The sequence below is a fragment of the Tamandua tetradactyla genome, chromosome 4, assembly GCF_023851605.1.
Source record: "Tamandua tetradactyla isolate mTamTet1 chromosome 4, mTamTet1.pri, whole genome shotgun sequence".
Classification (NCBI taxonomy): domain Eukaryota; kingdom Metazoa; phylum Chordata; class Mammalia; order Pilosa; family Myrmecophagidae; genus Tamandua; species Tamandua tetradactyla.
Window position 1 is genome coordinate 83,395,031 of NC_135330.1, and position 21,038 is coordinate 83,416,068.

The following is a 21,038-nucleotide window of genomic DNA, read 5'->3' on the forward strand; positions in this document are numbered from 1 at the left end:
TGCCACCAACACTTGGGGGAATAGGAGCAGGGAGGAGAAGTTAGAATTATCCTCTAACAGAACTTTCCCAAAGCCCACCCTCCAGTTTCAGGCTGACTTCACCCCATACCCAAAAGTGCTGGTACCAAGAAGTCCTGGGACATAGTCTTTATAGCAACTTGCTGTACATCTTGGGCAACAAACTGTCCCACTCTCTGCCTCAGTTTTCTCATCAGTGGAGGGTCTCTTCCAGGGCACTGACTCAGTGACATCTATAAAGATATAAAGGGAACCAGATCCTCTCACCCTTTTCCTGGAGGGGAACTGGGGGGCTGCACCCCCAGCATGGCCAGAGGAGCCAAGGGCATTAGTGTTCCTGGGGAGACAGTCCCTGACTCTGAGGATTCTGGAAGATTCCAGAACTTTGTCATCTCCAAAAGCTGGTACTTTCACCCTCTGTCCCTGACCCCTGAGTTCCTAGCAGTGAAGAGTTGAAGATGAGAACGGCAAGGTGGCTGGAGTCTGCGGACAGGATGGAGTGAATATAAAGTCAAGAAAACATGGGCCTAGACAACAGAATTCCCCAAGGGCGAAGGTGGAGTTTCGGGATAGAGAATTGGGCAAGGGACTGACCAGTAGCAGGCCTGTGTAGGGGAAACGTTGGCTGACCCAAGCAATAGCCTGGATCTTGCAGAGACACTTAGGGGATGTGCACCAGTGCTTCAGGAGACAAGGGCCCAGGTGGACCCAGGGGTTTTGTCAAGCAGCCAGGGTGTCTGAGTCAGGTGTCTGCTGAGCGGGACGGCGGGGCCCAACACTTCTGGCCCAGCCTGAATCCAGCCTTCAGCACATTTCAGGCCAGAGAGGGGTGGGCAGGCCAGAGTCGCAACTGCACCTGGTGGAAAGGTGCAGACCATCCCTCAGAGTCTCCAAGTTCCAGCCAGAAGTGGATGTCCCACTGTGGTCACCATGAGAGGATGTGTTCTGTGGTGGCATCTGCCCAGAGGCTGTGACAGGTGTGCGGGGCTTGGGCTTGGGGGAGGAGCATCTGGGATGGCTCCAGTAGGGGCAGCCCCTTCTCCTCCACAACATCTGGGCTGTCCCTGGGGGAGACCACAGTTTCCGGGACCTGAGAACAGGGTGAGTGTCTTATCACACCAGAGAGCTGGGGAGGGAGCAGTTTCTGCCTGGAGGTCTGGGGTTTTTTCTGCCCAGTCCTCAAAGTATGAGAAATCCAAGGTCAAAGGCAAGAGTGGGCCAGCACCACAGTGGATGGGGGAGAGGCTGGACTCTCCCAGGCACATGCATGACATCTGTTAGGATGCCCACACCCCAGTTCAACTCTTTACTCTAATAGCTCACTGAGATCAGGGGTCTCTGGCATTTATTTGTGTTACTCAACTCTCAGCACTGGGCCTGGCTCTCAGAGTGGACAGATCCAGCCCGGAGTTCTAATGTGTTGAGTCAAACCATTAGGTCATGATCACAATGATCAACTTCACCTCTTTCTTCCTCCTACTTCTTCTCAGTGTCATCATCATTGTTGAGAACTATGAAGGATCTGAGATCTTATCCTACTTGCAAGCTAAAAAGTAAGCCTGCCACAGTTTCATGGATGCTGGTGGAAGACACAAGACTCCTGGAGCAGAGACAAGGACTGTCTATTACTCACAGCACTAGCAGTATCATTTTCTCGCACCAGCTCCTCGAGCCCCAAATCCCCCCAGGGTGATGCAAGAAGGGCCAGGTGATACCTGCCCACCTGAGCTTAGGGAACCCCAATTTTTTATACTGGATTTAAGCATGCTTGGCCTTAGGGGAACACTCTATCTTCCAAGGCTGCAAGCATGTTTGCCTTTTGCTCTGGAAGGAGATGCTATCTCTGTCTTCCAAGGCTGCTTGATATACAAGCATCCTTGGAAAGACAGTCCAGAAAAAAGTCAGTCAGTGCCATTGCTCTTGATTCTTGCTGACATGCTGTGATCTTTGGAGAGCTGTTTCCCAGCAATCATTACTTGCATCAATGAAATGAAGTGAAAAGCTATTTGTTCCTGCCTCCCATGGAAATGGCTGCACTGGTCTTCATCAAACTTAGTAGGAAAGTTAAGGAGTGTCTGACTCAAAACATGGGCTGAGCAACTCTCAAAGGAGCAGGCCAGAAAATTCACTTTAGTACATCCTGTCTGCTCCTTTATGAGCTGCTGAAATGAGAGACAGAGTGAGCCCTCGCTGGGCTGAAGACCTGGAATCGAGTAGACATTTCAAAGATCTCACAGCAAAAAAGGCAGGTGGAAAGGCAGGAGGACACTTGATCAGTGTGAATGGCAGGAATATGCAACCTGCCACTTCTTTTCTGGGCAACTCTGCAGTGTCCTCCAGGGTCAGGTGGCAGCAGGATTTAACAAGAGCTGATGTTTCCCCTAACCACATCAGGTAAGGCAGGAGCAGTCATAGTGTGTCAATGACAAAAATAATGAGGATAACAACTACCAATAACCCATTACCAGCATGCAGCCCTTTGTGTCCATTATCTCAGGTTGCTGTCCCTCCCTGCAGTCCTATGTGGTAGCACAAGACCCTTCCCCACCAGGGTAGGGGGTGAAGATGATGGAGTGGGGAGGGGGGGTGTAGGTCAGATATGACCACAATGGAAATAAAAGAAACCTTGACTCACCCAGATTCAAACAGTGTTCATTGAGCAGTTACTCTGTGCTGGCCTCTGGATTTTGAATTTTCTCAATGCGCCCATCAGCCTGATCCCATGTGGATCTTCAGGATTAAGAGTCATCAACAACAAAACATGTCCTGGTGTTGTGGAGGAGCCATGCCTCAAAGTCAGACCCAGTCCTGCCCCCACTTGGCTGGGTGGGATCCAGAGAGTACCCAATCTTCCCCGTCATCAGATTCCTCATCTCCAGATGAGGAGAGACTCTTACCTCCTTGGATGAAAGCATAAAGCACCCAGCCGGCACCTGAATGGAAACAGCATCACTATCCTCATTATGCCATTATCCCCAGGCTTCAAAAATGACCCCAAACCCGAGTCCCCTGCCCTGCCCTCCCTTCTACCACCACCACCCACCTCGGACCACATCGAGCCCAGGGAGGATTCTCTGGAGCCAAGTACAAACCTCCCATGTGAACATATGATGCTAAAAACTCAGGGGCCATGCTCATCGCACTCCCTCTCAGGATGAGCCTGAGCCCTGCATTCATCTTCTATGGGCCTCGGGGTTCTCGCCTGTAAGACAGGGACACATGTCCAAGGTCACCCCAAAAGTCATTCCAAAGACCCACATCACAAGAGGGCAGAAAGGGGACTTGCATTCATTCAAAATCCACTAGGCAAAGAAATTAAAACCACACAAAAAATCCAACAAACAAAAAAATTACAAAGAAATATAAAATTACAAAATATAGCAAACAGACAAGAAAAAAACATAAAGCAAAAAAGATCAAAAAAGAGAAAAAAACAAAACAAAAGGGGGGAAAAACACAAAATGAAAAATTGAAGGAAAAAAAAAACCTAAAGCAAAAAAGAGAAAATATGTAAAATTAAAAAAACAAAAACAATTGAAGAGCAAACCAAAAAAGGAAAAAAGAACATTTGAAAAAAACACACAAAAAGTGGGGGAAAAAACAACAGCATAAACTCCACCCTGCGGCGGTTCGGCAGATACTTAGGTTCATTAATTCTGGAGAGACCCTCTCTGTCCATTTTACAGTTAAGGAAACTGAGGCACACCTCCTTGGTGAGGGGTGGGGAGTCTGTCCCCTGCAAACGCTGGCCTGGTGAGAAGCTGAGCCCGTGGGACTGGCCTGAGTGTAGCTTTGGGTCGGCGGAGGCAGCCAGAGGTTCTGGACAGAAGACCCGCCCCAGCCCCAGTCTCTGAGCTGAGGTCCTCTCAGCCGCTGCCACTGCCCCCCAGGGCCCCAGGGCGATGTCCTTGGAGAGCGGGGCAGGGGCAGGTGCGACCCCACCCGGGGCCCCATGGGCGAGGACCGCCATAGGGTGGTTGTCAGGTACCTCTGGGACAGTCCCTGGAGGGCCTGGGGACAGGGGCTAGAGCCAGCCCGGGCTCTCTCTCAGCCCGGCGAGAGGGACAGGGGAAACTGTGACTCCTCCCCCAGGGAGCGGTGCGGCAGCTCTGTCATGGGTGCCTCTGACCCCGAGACTCATGAGGCCCAAGACAGGCCGGATGGGCCTTTGCCCAGGGCGGTGCTGGCCTCTGCTGCTGCGGTCGCTGGGCCTGGCCGTGGACACCCACAGCCAGCTGCCTCCGATGGCAGCTCCCCCCAACCCAGCACCCCGGGGCCCAAAGGCAGCAACCGGTCTGGCCCCTGGAACCTGCAAAGCCTTGTTGGACAGGTAACGGTCGAGCGGTTGCGGAGGGACGTGGGGGGTCCTGAGACCCCAGCCCGGAACGGGGGAAGGAGGGGAAAGGGCGGTGACCTGGAGAAGAATGAGCAGGAAGGAAGGATGGCCAGGAGAGGCAGAGTCCTGGCAGAGGCTGTCTTTATTTGACACGTCGGTCTTTTGCTCCTTTGCTGAATTTGTGCATGAATCTTCATCTTTTAATGTCGCGTTAAAATATGATTTGTCTTGAAAACGAAGTTTTGTAAGTCCCTTCATGTTACGACCGAGGTTAGTGCCTTGCTTGCCTCACCCTAGCTCGGGTCCGGCTCCCGGAGGGCGGGGGCAGGAAGGCAGGGGCCGGACTGCCAGGAGGGTGGTAGCCTCTGCTCCCCTAGGGAGCCCAGGCATCTGGCTCCTCTCTTTGGACGTGCCACCCCTGCCCCCTTACCTCGAGGGCCAGGTTGGGTCTCATCTCCTGAAGCTGGAGCCCAGGTCACCCCAGGTTGCCTCTGTAGAAAGGGCTCGTGCGGGGGTCCATGTGGGGCACCCCACCCCCACCCCTGGCTATATGACCCCAGACAAAGCACAGAGCATCTGAGCATATTTGTAACCAGCAGCCAGGGAGGAAGGGACACTCTTATGGGTTGCAGAAGGAAGTTTAAACTGTGCAACTGTTTTAGCAACATGCATCAACTCATAACAAGTTTGTCTAAATGTTTACATTATGTAATTCCACTCTAGGAATCTAGTGTAAGGGAAAAAAAAGTGAGAGATGTGGCCAAAGGTGTGACACACAAGCCTGGTTAGTGCAGCACTATTTATAATGGGAGAAAACTGGAAATAACCTAACTAGCAGCAGAAAGAGTGTGATAAGATGCATGACTGGACATCCTTTATAAGGAACTCGACACAGAACTTCAAATTTATGCTTCTGAAGCATAATAGCATGGGAAAAGCTTTTTTTTTTTCCTAAAAAAAGTATCCAATAGTGTGAAGTTTGCTGAGTGCATCCAATTGTGTTTTAAAAGACCGTGTGCATTTTCAAAAGCCTCTTATCTGAAAACATGGAAAAATACTAAGGATGTATCTTTGGTGGGTTGGGGTCATGTTTGATTTTGATTTTTGCTTTATAATTGGCTGTATCCTTCAAATTATTCACAAGAAGATATACTTCATTTTTGTCTTCTACAATTTTTTTTTATTGCAAGAGTACCACGTGCTTGTTGCCAAAAGAAAAATTAAGCATGGAAATATATAAAATAAAAAGTGAATGTTTCACCTTAACATTGTTTCTTCTTCCCCCAAAACCCGGTCCTCAGAGATGACACTGAGGGAAACGTGTTCTACACACTTCTGGACATTTCCTATGTATGTGTCCTGAAACACACACACAAGTAGATATTGGAGCAGTTGGCATTAAAAAAAAAAAAAAGAGTTATGTTCTACATAGCATACTGCAACTAACTTTTTTTTTTAGTTTTTATGCTAGTACCGGATATACAACCCCAAATTTCCTCCTTTAACCATGTTCAAATATGTAATTCAAAGCAGTGGAACTAGCTTTTTAAACATTTGTTACTGACATTTTATAGGTCAATCCATGTGGATCAGGAGATCTTATAACAACTTTATGAGAGTGCAAAATCAGAATGAACAGGAATTTGTTTCATCATTCCCTTTTAATGGACATGTAGGTTACTTCCATTAAAAAATAATTACAGGTAGTTCAGTGGTAGAATGCTCACTTTTCATGCAGGAAACTTGGGTTTGATTCCCAGACCATACACCCCTCAAAAATAAAAATAAAAATAAAAATAAAATAATTGCAAGTGATTTTGCAATGGAAACTATCTTGTGTGTGTGTGTGTGTGTGTGTGTGTGTGTGTAAGGCACACTTACATACACCCACAGGTTAAATTCCTAGAAGTATATTTGCTGGGTCGAAGAGAACATGCTTTTGGAATACTCATAGGTTAAGCTTAGCTAACCTCCCAAATCTATTCCAATTTATAGTCACTACAGGGAAAGGCAGTGCCCTTTCTGTTCCACCCTTGCTGATCTTTTGTTTTGCTCATGTTGTGTGCAAAAAATAGAACTGTTTGCTGTTGCTTTGTGCATTATTTAATCATTGGTGAAACATATTTTCCTTTTGTGTTTTTATCGACTAAGTGGATTTCTTCTATGAATTAACTGGTTCTAATTTCACCTGATTCAGTTGCCTGTGTTCAGATTGTTTGGATTCTCTTATGGTTTTGTAGAAGCTCTTTATATATTTTGGATATTAACCCTTGGTCTAGTATATATGCTTGAATATTTTCCCCTAGTCTGTTTTATGACTTTTGTTTATCAGATCTTTTACTAGAGGGCAGTTTTTAATTTTTTTGGGGGGGAGGGTGCATGGTCCAGGAATCGAACCCAGGTCTCCTGCATGGAAGGTGGGCATTCTAACCACTAAACTACCCATGCACCCCCAGTTTTTTATTTTTATGTGTCTGATTGGTATAACTTCTCCTTTGTGGTTTTGGCAATTTGTGCCATGATTCAAAAAGTCATCCTCATTTCCATATTATAAAATTATTTTTCTATATATTATCCTGGTAATTGTATCATTCTGGTGTTTTTTGATTCACCTGGAGATTATTTTTTGTGGTGGTAAGAATCCAATTTTATTTTCCAAATGCAGAGCTGATCATCACATATTTGTTGAATATAAATGCAACTTCTAGTGAATACTAATTTACTGATTATACACATTTCTGCTTCTGAACTCTCTCTGTGGTTCTACTGATCTATTGGTCTATGTCTATATCAGATCCATATTATTTAATTACTTTAGCTTTATAGTATGTTTTGATATCTGGTTGGAAATAACCCATCATTAATATTTTTCAAAATATCTGTGTCATTCTCCAACATTATTCTTACCGCTGGATTTTAAAACCATTTTGCTACTTCACACAAATAATTCTCTTGGTGTTGTGCTTGTAATTTCATAGAATATATAGCTAAATTTGAGAAGAATCTTTACAATGTTCAGCATTTCCAAGCATGAATAGAGAAGTATCTCTATTCACTCACTTCTCTATTATGTCAAGCTGTTTTGTAATTTCTTCATGCAAACTTTAGACATTTTACATTTACACCTAATAATTTTTATCGAACTTGTAAATTTCCCCCCAATCTCATATATATACATGTTTACTGCGGGTGTTGAAGAGGAACATTACTCTTGTATCCAGTCACTTTAGGAACTTCTGTTTTAGTTCTAATAGTTCTTCTGCTGGTTCTCTTGGGTTTTTGTTATTGTAGTTTTTAAGTAGACTATCACATCATCTGAAAAGAACAATTTTCTCTCCTTTCTTCTAATACATATGACTCCTTAAAATTTATCTCATTTCATTGGTTAGAATTCCCAGAATATTTTGACTAATAAAAATGAGAGTGTGTGACTTTGCCTTTAACTCTTAATGCTGTTGTAAGTTTCTGGGAGAAGAGCCTCAACCAGTAAGCATTTAACTTGCTAAAATGCTGGATGTTTGCTTTCTTTAAGTTAGAAACAGGTGTTGAATTCATATTACTTTCATATTAAATTGTACTTTAAAAGTCTCATGTGTATATCATATGTACAAAGATATATGTATTTCTACCCTCCTCCTGCTAAGGTAGAAAATGTTGGCCTCAATGTGATGGGTTATCATATTTAAATACACAATTTAAATATACTATGTTTAAGAGAGAAATGAGAGTTGGCAAAACTGAGGATTCTTGCAGTCACAAACTCTTGGTGTGTGATTGGGTGGCTCTTTTTTTTCATTATTTTAATGTTATGGTAGAATGTTCAGGACAAAGAGGGCAATTCGATAAGTTGAAGCATCCTGGAGTGGCTCTAGGTCCCTGGCTTAGAGAGAGAGAGCTGCTAAAATGAGGACACTGCTAGAGAACATGATGGTGGGGAAATGGAACGAGGTTTGTTCATGGTCTGTTGAGTTGGAAGTGCCTACAAACATTCAGGCAGAGGTATGTGCAGGGGGTAGAATGTATGTGAATTTGGAGAGGCAAAGAGAGGTTAGGTCTGGAGGAACAGATCTGAGACCCCTCAGCCGGTCGCAGAGTGCAGGGTCAGATGCACAGAGAGGGGGACCAAGGCTGGCGGCCGTACATGGGCTGGGGTGAAGGGAAAGGCAGACCTCCTCAATGCATCCTTCAGGGATGAAGCACCATGGGGCCTGGGCAGGGCAGTGATCTTGGCTGTGCTGAGGGCCTTGGCCTAAGAGGCTTCAGAGAGAGATTTAACAGTGCCTGGTGCAGATGGGTGCTCAGTCACTGATGCCAGATGGCTGGATGGACAGATGGATGGACGATGGAAAACAGACAGATGGACAATGGATGGATGGATGGATGGGTGGATAGATACCTCAATGGATGGATAGATGGATACCTCGATGGATGGATAGATGGACAGATGGGTGGTTGGATAGATGGATGGAAAACAGGTGGATGATGGATGGATGGTTGGATGGATGGACGGATGGATACCTTGATGGATGGACAGATGGACAGGCACATGGGTGGTTGGATAGATAGATGGAAAACAGACAGGTGGAAGATGGATGAATGGATGGGTGGATGGATGGGTAGACAGACAGGCAGTTGGATAGACAGATATGGCCAAGCCCACACTCACCCCAGGGATACCCTGGCCTCTAGGGGCTGGCTGTTCACCCCACTGTACCCAGGACAACTCCACCTGCTCAGCCATGTGCCTATCATGCCCAGTGAGTTCCTGCTCAGGCCCAGTGTCCAAGGGGAAGGCCCCAGCTACTGGCCCCACAGGTTTTGGTCTTCCCTCAGTCACCATGGTATGTCTTTGGCAGTGGGGCCCAGCTCACCGTCCTTGGTGAGTGGCTGTCACAGCCTTTCCCAGCATCTCCCACTTCTTTCCTGTCTCTAAAAAGTCGGTGTCCTTTCTCTCTTCTTCTGGCCTCCCAGCCTGAGGACCGACACTCCCTTTCCTTTCTCTGTGGGGTTCAGGGGAGGCAAACTGGTCTTGGGGTAACTGGCAGGACAGATGCCACAGCAGGCACCTCTAGAGCCCAGCAGCTGCTTACTGCCTGGCCCCAGGGGCCTGAGGCTGGGAGTTTGGCCCCAGGACAGTTCCTTTCCCACCTCTAGGGCTGATCCCAGGGTGGGAGGTCAGAGGTGTTTGTGACAAGGGACCTGGGGGAGGTGTTAGAGAGAACCCTGAGCCCCCAGTCCTGGGCTGAGGACTGAGAAGGCTGCATGGGAGGCCTGGGGACCAGCCGAGGCTAGGCTGGGACCTTGGGCTCCGGGAAGGCAGGGGGCAGCCTGAGGGGAGACCACAGAGGGCGAAAGGGGATCTGGCTTCCTCTGGGGATGCAGAGACAGTGATACTGGGAAAAGGGGCAGCAAGCCCATCCCTGCCAGTACAGGTCAGAAAGGAGTGGGGCGGGAAGCCTGGGCACCAGGGTCCCATCAGGCAGAGGCTCTCTGTCCCCGAGCTCCTTTGTTGCAGAGGCCCTGCTGTCTCCCCTGCCACAGGGCTTGTGCCCTCTCCCTGCCTTCCACAAAGAGTCATTTGACCTGCGGGTGATGGCCTGGAGTGAACTGGGAGTGCAGAGCATTACTCAGCTGTAAAGTAAGTCAGGACTTGTAGGAGCTACAGAGGTGGAAGTGGGGCCACTGTGCCCAAGTTTGGGGGTGAACAACCCCAAAAGGCAGCCAAGGAAACGGATCTGAGGTTGGACAGTGTGGAGAGGAGAGGCAGGCACAGCCTGGCAGTGCTCCTGGGAGCTGTGACTGGAAGAAGCCACCCCACTCACCCCAAAAGCTGGGAGGGCCTGGCTGGGGCAGCCCCTGGTCCCCGAGCAGGATGGGGTGCTCCAGGCCATACCACATGCCAGGCACAGATTTGGGGCTCTATACACACCACCAGGACCATCCTGTGGGCTGGACAGGGCACCCCAGGTCAGACTGCAGGGGCCCGGGCACAGAGAAAATGGCATGGGGACACGTGGATGGCAAAGGATGGGCTCAGGCCCTGCAACACTATCTTGGGTGCTGGGACCAAGGCCCAGGGATACCAGGGACCAGGGAGGACCACCTAATCCTGTTAATGGGGAAATGGAGGCAGCCAGAGGTGGTGAGTAACCAGGTCCCTGGAGGGAGGACATTTGGGGAATGGCTTCTAAAGGGAGTGTGGGTTTTTCTGCTTTCCAAGGAGCTCCACAGAAGGAAGGAAAAGGGAGGAGGGGAATGGGAAAGGATGCTGTGAACTTCTACCGAGGTTTAGGAGGAAACAGGCAGGGGGCCACCAAGGCCCCTGACTCTTCCTCTGCACACCTCACATCACCTCTTCAACTTCAGGTCAGCCCAAGGCTTCACCCAACATCCATGTGTTCCCTCCATCCCCTGAGAAGCTGGTGACCAACAAGGCCACACTGGTGTGTCTCGTCAGTGGCTTCTTCCCAGGCAGCGTGAATGTGATGTGGAAGAGAGCTGGCAGTGCCATCTTCCAGGGTGTGCAGACCAGCAGGCCCTCCAAGCAGGCCAACCACAAGGATGCGGCCAGCAGCTACCTGTCCCTGGACAACACCCAGTGGAGGAGAGGAGACACCTACAGCTGCAAGGTCACCCAGGAGGACAGCATGGTGAAGAACAGTGTGGATGCTGCACAGTGTCCTTAGCTCCCTGCACCTCCTCCTTCCCAAGAGGGCCTGGATGCAGGACCCTGCCAGGGTCACCCCCCAACCCTTCTGCCTAATCCCAAAACTTTCTCAATAAAGGATCCTCATTTTCCATCACAACCCTCCTCTAGGCTCATTTCTTTCCATGCACTCGGCAGCTCAAGTCTCCTCTCTTCTAGGTTGAACAGAATCCATTCTTTCACTTAGAAATCCTCCAGGTGAGGAAGTTTGGACGTTTCCTTGTGAGGTCCTTTCATTGTCACCCTAGAAATTCTGAGAGAACTTTACAGAAGAGGGGCATTGAGGCCATAGGGTATGGCCCCATCCCCTGCCCGGGCCTCCTTCACAGTGGGGACCAGGCCTACCTCCAGATGCCACGACACCCTCTCTGTGGTCACCATGGGTTGTAGGACCATCTCCCCTCCCCTCCCTGGACATCTGGGCACTTGCCTTGGGTTCAGGTGGGCATAGGGCCAGGGCAGGGTCCATGGTGCTGCTGTTGGGCAGGGAGTACTAAGTGCCTCAATGGTAAAGTCAGGTACAAGGACAGAGGAGAGGACAGCTTTATGAGGAGTGTGGAAGAGTCACAGAGAGAATGGAGACATAGGCTGATCATGGCTGGTGGGAAAGAATCCAGGCCCAAGTAGTAATGGACATGCACAGGTTGTCTCTGAGAAGGTGGAGCAAAGACAAACTCAGGACTGGGTCAGACAAGGTCACTCTGGGTGGGTAACAGCCTAGGATTGGGGGCAAGATCAGTGTCCAGTCTCAGGAACACAGACCCTCTCACTCACCAGTAGTGGGACAACCCCTCCCCAACTTAGCACCTCTGCCCCCAACTCCACACCCCACTGTAAGGTCACTTGCACCCCAATAGCAGACACACGTTTAGGTCTAGCATCCTTGACCTCAAGGACTGTCACTCATGGAGATGCAGTCCCCATCTGTGGCCCTGCTTGGGGGATGCACCTGCCCTGGTGCCACTCGGATTAAGCCTGTCTTTAATGGGTTGTAAGTTTTTACGGGAGACCCATGGATACAAATGTCAGGACACAGAAGAAGAAAGTAACGCCATCCTCCAATCACCCATCCCTCAAAATGCTTCAAAATGATTGCTCACAATTAACTTCTCTCTTCCACAATAATTTGAAGCAAATTCCAGACATTATGTGCTTTCATCGACATGTGTCCTAGTGAGTTTCTCATAAGATGAAGATTCAAGCAAGTAACTGCAATGTCATCTTCAAACCATAATACGACAAAGGTCAGGTACTCACTCATGTGGCTCCTAAATGTCAGAAGATTCATCACTTGCTTAATTTTTGGACTTTTGTGCTGTTGTTGATGGGCTGTGTTTTAATTTTTGAAATGAATCCTTTATAGATGGAAGTTCCTTTCAGCTGCTTTTTACTCACCCAGGGTTATTTCATATTTTAGTAACTAAAGGACATACATTGGTGCTTTCTTTGCAAATAAGTCTTTGAATTGTGATTATCAAATAGGGTTCTGAATCTTTTTTAATCACTAGGCATCAACCAAATTGCTTGGCAGCTGAAGAGCTGAAGGAGCAGAGCCACTTGTCCTGGGGCCTCTTCTGAGTCAGATGAGGCTGTGGCCTTCCCCAGGTGTGACGGTTCTTTCTTGGGCGATTTTCTTCCTGTGGAGAGCTCTTGTAGCAAGAGGCTTAACTGGGTTCAGGTTTGAGTTGTTTTACACTTTTCCTTCATTTCCTGTCTATGAGTATATTTTATTAGAGAAGGAGTGAATTTGGCCCTTTGCATCATAACCTCTTGGGTGGCGCTGGGCACAGAGGCTCAAGCACACCCAACGTCAAAAGGGAGAAGGCCCAATGAGGGTACATCATGTGTTAAATACAGGATTCCCATATGATACCCTATAATTAACACTTTGCTGTGGGGGTGTACATTCATTCCAACTGATGAAAGCAAATTGTCCTGATGGGACTATTGACTAAATGCGATGGTCAAACTTAGGGTTCCCTGTTTCTTTTTTTTTTCTTTGTTTTTTTAAATTTATTTATTTCTCTCTGTTCTCACCATTCCCCAAAAGGGGCTTTGCAAATACTTTTCCAGTCACTGATTGAATCACTCTAGGATTCATTGGGCATCACTCTGGACAAACCAACAAAATCTCATGTCCTACCTGAGATTCCAAGTACTTATGGCATTCAATCAAACTCTCTACATAAGTTATATTAGGAAATGCACTAGTCAAAATATAAGTTTTGTAACAAATAAACATTTTTTGCTTTAGTCTCATATATAAGGTGACATTTTAAAATATTAATTACCATCTATTTTCAGCACCCTGTAACAATGACATTCCTTTGTTCTTCCTCATGCAAAAACATTTTTAAAATTTGTACATTGTACATTTCACTATTATTATACACTCTAGGCATTCCTAGATTATACCATCTCAATCTTTAACATCTTTCTTTCTGATTTCATTTATGTCCCCAGCCCTCCTCCCTCTATCATTCTCACATGCAGCTTCATTCAGTGTTTTAACATAATTGTATTACAGTTAGGTAGTATTGTGCTGTCCATTTCTGAGTTTTTGTATCCAGTCCTGTTGCATAGTCTGTATCCCTTCAGCTCCAATTACCCAATATCTTACCCTATTTCTATCTCCCGGTGGTCTCTGTTACCAGTGAAATATTCCAAGTTTATTCACTAATGTCAGTTCATATCAGTGAGACCATACAGTCTGTTTCTGTTGTGCAGTTCCCCTGACATGACATTTTCCCAAGCTCTCCCAGCACTGGTTGACCCGTGCTGTCACAGGTACCCTCGTTGGGCCTTCTCCCTTTTGACATTGGGTGTGCTTGAGCCTCTGTGCCCAGCGTCATCCAAGAGGTCATGATGCAAAGGGCCAACAGCTCAGTTCACCTGCACTTTGAGGTGAGGGCCGTGTGTCTCCATGGAAGGGTTCCCTTTGTTCACTGGAGGGTGTTTGTCACTTCTTTGTACTAGGAAGACATGTTGGGTCTTAAGTTCCCTGCTTTAAAAATTGGCATCCTGTGTCCCAGCTTCCCCTCATAGAGGACAATTCATGGTAAACATGGTGAACCCTTGATGGACCTGATGTGTTTGACTGCACCTTTGTAATGTTTTTCTGATCTTGAGAAGGTCCCCCCTTGTCCTCTGGATCCTCTTTGGTGGCTTCTGGGTCCTCCTGGGAGAGCTCCAGTGGCCCTGGAGGGCCCCCTGCTCTTGGAGCAATCTATTCTGAGCCCATCTTGTGCAGTCTAGCCCCAGCTCACATCCTATCTATTCTAGTTTGCTAGCTGCTAGAATGCAATATACCAGAACGAAATGGTCTTTAAAAGGGGGAATTTAATAAGTTGCTAGTTTACCATTCTAAGGCTGAAAAGATGTCCCAATTAAAACAAGTCTATAGAAATGTCCAATCAAAGGCATCTGGGGAAAGATACCTTGGTTCAAGAAGGCCAATAAACTTCAGGGTTTCTCTCTCAAGTGAAAAGGCACATGGCGAACACAGTCAGAGTTTCTCTCTTATCTGGAAAGGCACATGGTAAACAAGGTCAGAGTTCCTCTCTCATCTGAAAGGGCACATGGCTAGCATGGCATCATTTGCTAGCTTCTTCTCCTGGCTTCCTGTTTCATGAAGGTCCCCAGGAGGCATTTCCCTTTTTCATCTCCAATGGCTGCTGGCTGGTGGACTCTCTGTTTCTCATGGCTAAGTCATCCTCTGCTCTCTCAGAATCTCCCACTTTCCCCAAAATGTTTCCCTTTAAAGAATTCCAGTAAACTAATCAAGACCCACCGAAATGGGTGGAGACCTAATCCGGTTTAACAACCACTCTTGATTGAGTCACATCTCCAGGGAGATGATCTAATTACAGATTAAAAAATACAGTACTGAATAAGGATTAGAAGGAATGGCTGCCTTTACAAAATGGGATTAGGAATAAAACACGGCTTTTCTAGGTTACATACATCCTTTCAAACTAGCACACCATCCTTGAACCTGGTGCCCTGACTCTTCTTTCTGGGACGTGGCATTTGGAAGTCCGAATCGGGGTACACACTCACCTGTCCTCTGAAGAAGTCAACATGGACAACTCAACTACCAAAGCCACCCACCATAAAGCTGGTTTGTGAGGGGTTGGAGGGCATGTGCCATGTTTTCCCTGGAAGAAAGCAGGTGACCTTTCAGACTGCAACCAGCCCAGGCCAGCGCAGCTAGCAAACCCTGGCATATGCCCACCAAAGGGAGATGGAGCTGAGACCCTTGGGGGTCACATTGGTTGTCAGGGGGAGCTTCCAATGTCCACAGCACTCCAGCATAAACTCTCTGCCCTCTTTGAGTAGTGGGGGCTCCTGGTGCAGCCCACGCCATCCCCAACATCTATTCAAGATAATAGGTTCTTCTCAATCCTGCATGGAGGAGAAGCATTGTTCCTTCCATGGAACATCTCTCCTAGGTGTGGTTAAGACCGTCCTATAACTTGTGTCCATACTGCGAGACAGTCAGTAAGGCACAGAACATAATAAACTTCCTTCTGAATGTCTAACATCCAGGACTCCTGCTGTGCCCATGCAGGACACCTGTTCCCCACTCCTGGAGTCAGCAAGGCAGATGTGTGTGTCTCAGGGACCCAGCCTGGTTGGTGACCCAAGCTTCCTCCCACCCAGCTACAGGGGAAGAAGCTGCCCTGGAGGGGTGGGCACCGGAGCACCACAGGGAGGGATTTTTGTATGAGCCTGAGTTACAGTGTGGAGTGTTTGGTGGAGGGACCCAGCTGACCGACCTTGGTAAGTCCCTTCTCCCTGTCCCTCTCCCTTGATCCTCATGTTTTGGGACCATTTTCTGCTATTTATGTTCCTTTTCTGTGTCTGGACCATGTACTCAGGGTTGCCCCACAAGCAGATTTCCAAGTTTCCGGCTTCTTTGCCTCTCTGCTTGTACCTCCTGTATAATCCAGTTCACTTTTACTCTTCCCCTCTCTCTACAGGGAGGGACACTAAAAGGTGCCCATCCTTCTGTCATCTAGCCTTTCTCTAGATGATGTCAAGTCTTGTTCTAGAGAATGGGCTCTTCCTGTGCTCCACCAGGGCATGCCGAATCCCTAAAACTTGCAATGTTCTCTTCCTCCCTATTTGGGCTCTTTAGAACAGCATTTATGGGGCTGCTCTGGGGCTCCTATTGAATGGAGATGAGGGAAGAAGGAAGTCATTGACCCACTGGGAGATTCTAGGGAGCACAGACACCCTGTAGTCCAGCCTGGGGAAGCAATAGTCAGAGGCTGAGGACAGGGTCCTGGCAAATGAATGGAGGACCAGGGCAGGAGAATGGAAAGGGAAGGGAGAGCTCACCCTGAATCACTGAGGGCCCCCATGCATGGAGCCAGCCCCCTCAACAGGACTTAGGAGTCCTGGGCAGGAAGGAGAAGGGCACTGGACCAGAGACCAGGTGAGGGAAATGGGAGAAAAGTGTGTGTGTGGGAGGTTTCCCACAGCAGGATTCCAGGTCCTGGGCCTCTTCCCCTCTCTGCTTGCACCTCCTGTGTACCTCTATATCACCTTCACCCCTTCCCCTCTGACACCATGGGCAGGGACTCTACAAGATGTCCGTTCTTCTCTGTCATCTATCCCTCTTGCGGTGACATCTTGTCCTCTTCTAGAGAATGGGCTACCTCTTTGCTCCAGAGGGGATTTTCATATTCCTCAGACTTGCTCTTTTCTCCATCTCTATTTGGGACCTTGTGGAAAAGCATCTGCAGCTCACTTGGGACTCCTGCTGCATGGTGTTGAGGGAACAGGAAGCCAAGGGAATTTGGAGGAAACAGGAAATCTCGAGGCCAGCATGGGGATGCAATGGTCAGAGGCTCAGGTGGGGGTCCTGGAAGGTGGACAGAGGGCCAGGCCCTGGAGGTAGGAATGGGGAGGAAGCTCCCCTGGAACCAATGGGGGCCCCCAGCCCTGAGCCCGCTCACTCAACAGGACTCAGGAACCCAAGGGAGGAGGGAGAAGAGCACTAGACTTCGGAAGGTGGCAGGAAATGGAAGGGCAGCATGTTGGTGGGAGGTGGGTCACTGCAGGGGACATTTTCAGACACACGTATCCCTATGGAGAGAAATACAGGCAACAACCTGAGACAGAAGGCATCACCAGCACAAATGCCAAGACCACCTGTCCAGAATAGTGGAGACCCCAAGACAGGCAGACAGAATGCTCCCCCCCTCCGATGAGCACCTTATTCAGTCAAAGGCCCTTGAGGAGGGAGATTTAGGACAAGCACAGAGCCTTGGGGAAAGAGCCCAGAGCCTGGCAGGTCAGATGTATCAGCTGAGAAAGATCCCAGAGGAGACCGCACGGGAGGTCAAGGAGCTCAGATCATCCACTCAAGGACGCTTAGCACAGACCCATGATCCATGTCAGGAGGAATCAAGGGCAGGTGGGTCGGGGGAGGCGTGCAGGTGAGAGGCCAGGGCCCAGCCAGGTCTCAAGAAGGAAGATGGCAGGTTTCAGGTTAAGGGGGCCCCACCCTTCCAAGGCATGCACCCCTAGAGCTGAGGGGACCCCACCTCCCAGTTAGAGGCAGGGGCTCCCCAGGCAGGACCCCAGGATCTTCATCTCCTGCCCCACCCTTGCCCTGCAGGTCAGCCCAAGGCTTCACCCAGCATCCATGTGTTCCCGCCGCCCCCTGAGGAGCTGGCAACCAACCAGGCCACGCTGGTGTGTCTCGTCAGTGGCTTCTACCCAGGAAGCATGGACATGACATGGAAGAGAGGCGGCAGTGCCATCTCCCAGGTGTGGAGAACAGCAGGTCCTCAAGCAGGCCAACCACAAGGATGTGGCCAGGAGCTACCTGTCCCTGGACAGCACCCAGTGGAGGAGAGGAGACACCTACAGCTGCCAGGTCACCCACGAGGACAGCACGGTGGAGAACAGTGTCATTGCTGCACAGTGTCCTTAGCTCCCTGCACTACCCTTTCCACGAGGGCCTGGCTGCTGGACCCTGCTGGGGTCACTCCCAACCCTTCTGCCTGATTCCAAAACTCTCTCAATAAAGGATCCTCATTCTCAGTCACGACCTTCCTCTCGGCTCACTTCTTTACATGCACTCGGCAGCTCAAGTCTCCTCTTTCCTAGGTTGAACAGAATCCATTCTTTCATTTAGAAATCCTCCAGGTGACGGAGGTTGGACATTTCCTTGTCACCCTAGAAACTCTGAGAGAAGTTTCCAGAAGAGGGGCATTGAGGCTGCAGCGGGCCCCCAGGCCTGGCCCCATCTCCTGCCTTGGTCTCCTTCACTGTGGGAACTGGGCCTGCGTCCAGATGCCACGACACCCTCTCCGTGGTCACCACGGCCTGCAGGACAGTCTCTCTTCCCCTCCCTGGACATACGGGCCCCCACACGCCAAGACAGTGCCCACCTCCTGGACACCTTTTCTCTCCTCTCTGGAGGACCCACCCACCACACCCTCTTGGCTCAGTGACTCCATGAAACCCCCAGAATGTTCCCCATTCTAGGAATCTGCCAGTGGTCTCTCCAAAAACCTTAATTTCTATCAGAGAACCTGTTCTCTGATCATTTTTTGCTTGTCCCTTATTTAATTTGCATTCTCTCAGGGGTTCCCTGGTTTGGGGGGTCCTTCTCAGTCAAAGTGGAGCAGTGCAAAGAAATGGCCTGCCCCAACCAGTGCTCCAACCCCAACGGCAGCCTTGAAACTAGCCAGGCCATGATGAGCCAGGTTCCTCCATACCAACTCTTTCCCCCTGACTCTGTCCAGGTCCTTACAAATGCCCCACCTGCTCCTGCCTCCTTCCTGTATGGAGCTGCCTTGCAGAATGTGACCACACTGCACACCCTGCTCCAGGGGCTCTACCTCCTGCCTATCCTCCCTTCACTGCTCCTGGCCCTCCTCCGCCCTCTCTACCTTCTGGGTTCACTTCCTCCCCTGGAATGTCCTATGGATGGGGATGCCACAGCTGAGTGACCCTATGTGACCTGCCGAAGGGCCCACTTAGATTCTTCCCTTGACAGCAGGTTCAAAGGCATAGGAGCCAGAGGAGGAAACCAGGAACAAAATTATCACACAAAATGACTGCTTCGAAGCAGGAACTTGCCTGTGATCAACTCTGAGCTCCCCAGGAGCCAATGGGAAGAGGGAAATCAGGACTGCATAACTTCTGTGAGAATAAGTCTTTGCTTGAGGGAAATTGGGATTCTTAACATAGAGGACAGATGGCTTATGTCATCATTTAAACATGGAGGACATGTGTTCCCCGAGGCCCAGCGCTGCTGGGCTTCAGGTTCTAACACACTCCCAGGGGACAGCCTTGGGACACTACAGGGTTAATAAGCCAGTGCTATCAGCCAGGGCAGGTGAGTTACTCTCACTGTCATCACCACATTACATCACTGGGTCAAGGTTGGCACAGCCCCTGCCTCCCCAGTGGATTCTGACAAGATCGAGAAGGTGGACTCTGCCAGCCTCTCGTTTGCTCTAGTGGCCAAGCCTGGCAAGTCCCTGGGCCAGCATCCCGGGTTGGGTCCTTGGTATGAAAACCCATTGCCCAAGAACACCACACTGTTGCCTACCTCCCCTGTGGTGTCCCGGCACCCCGAGCTTCTCCCTGCTCCTTGGAGCCCACGAGGGATGGAGCATTCCAGCATGTGCGGTGAACGGCGTCACCCGCTCTCTTCCCCAGAGCACGTTATAGATGGGAGCACATTTCCATTCAACCCTGGACATCGGTGGGAAGAATAGCTCCAATACACAGATGTGCCTCCCCAAATTGTGCAAAGAGGCTCACCAGCTATGAGGGTCGAGGGTGCAACAAAGGGTGTGGGTACAAATCAGGGCCCAGCCCTGCCCAGCCCTGCCCAGCCCTGCAGGGTCCTGACCTTTAGTTCCCCCCTGCCCCCCACTTTTGGGCCTCTGTGATGTGGGTCCCCAGAAGTGGTCATGGAGGGGCCAGGCTGAGTGTTCTGGTGAGTCCCTCCTTTGGCTTGTTTCCTTTCTGAGGCTGTAACAAATAACCCTCAAATGAGTGGCTTAACACATCACACATTGTGCTGGTTTGAAAAAATGTATGTACCCTAGAAAAGCCACGTTTTAATCAAAATTCCATTTCATAAAGGTAGAATAATCCCTATTCAATACTTTATGTTTGAAACTGTAATCAGATCATCTCCCTGGAGATGTGATTTAATCAAGAGTGATTGTTAAACTGGATTAGGTGACAACATGTCTCCACCCATTTGGGTGGGTCATGATAAGTTTCTGAAGTCCTATAAAAGAGGAAACATTTCAGAGAATAAGAGATTCATAGAGAGCAGAGCAGAACGACACAGCCACAAGAAGCAGTGTCTACCAGCCAGCAACCTTTGGAGATGAAGAAGGAAAATGCCTCCCGGGGAACTACATGAAACAGGAAGCCAGGAGAAGAGAGCAGATGATGCCATGCTCACCACGTGCCCTTCCAGATGCGAGAGAAACTCTGTGTTTGCCATGTGCTCTTCCACTTGAGAGAGAAACCCTGAACTTCATCGGCCTTCTTGAACCAAGGCATCTTTCCCTGGATGCCTTAGATTGGACATTTCTATGGACTTGCTTTAATTGGGACATTTTCTTGGCTTTAGAACTGTAAACCAGCAATTTATTAAATTCCCTTTTTTAGAAAGTTTAGAACAGAATTGTTTCTGGTATATTGCATTCTGGCAGCTGGCAAACTAGAACACACATGTATTGTCTTACAGTTCTGCAGGTCAGAAATCCGAAATGAGTCCCACAGGGAGACAGTCAACAAAGGTATGGGCAGATTCATGTTCCTTCCGGGGGACCAGTGGGGGAATCTGCTTCCTTGCCTTTTCCAGCTTCGAGAAGCTGCACCCATTCCTAATCTCATGGTTCTCCCTCCATCTTCAAAGCCCACATGTGTGGCTTCTTCAAACCTGTCTCTTTCACACACACACACGTCTGCCCATTTCTCTACTTCCAT

The 21,038-nt window shown here is 49.0% G+C and overlaps 1 long non-coding RNA gene across 1 annotated transcript; it reads right to left on the minus strand.

The window, feature by feature from the left end:
- Positions 1-2,660: 2,660 nt before the first annotated feature.
- Positions 2,661-3,833, minus strand: LOC143679101 (uncharacterized). Its single transcript, XR_013173554.1, has 3 exons — positions 3,725-3,833; positions 3,062-3,220; positions 2,661-2,951 (listed from the first exon to the last, which is right to left on the minus strand). It is a non-coding gene; the product is annotated as an uncharacterized LOC143679101 (long non-coding RNA).
- Between the last annotated feature and the right edge of the window lie 17,205 nt (positions 3,834-21,038).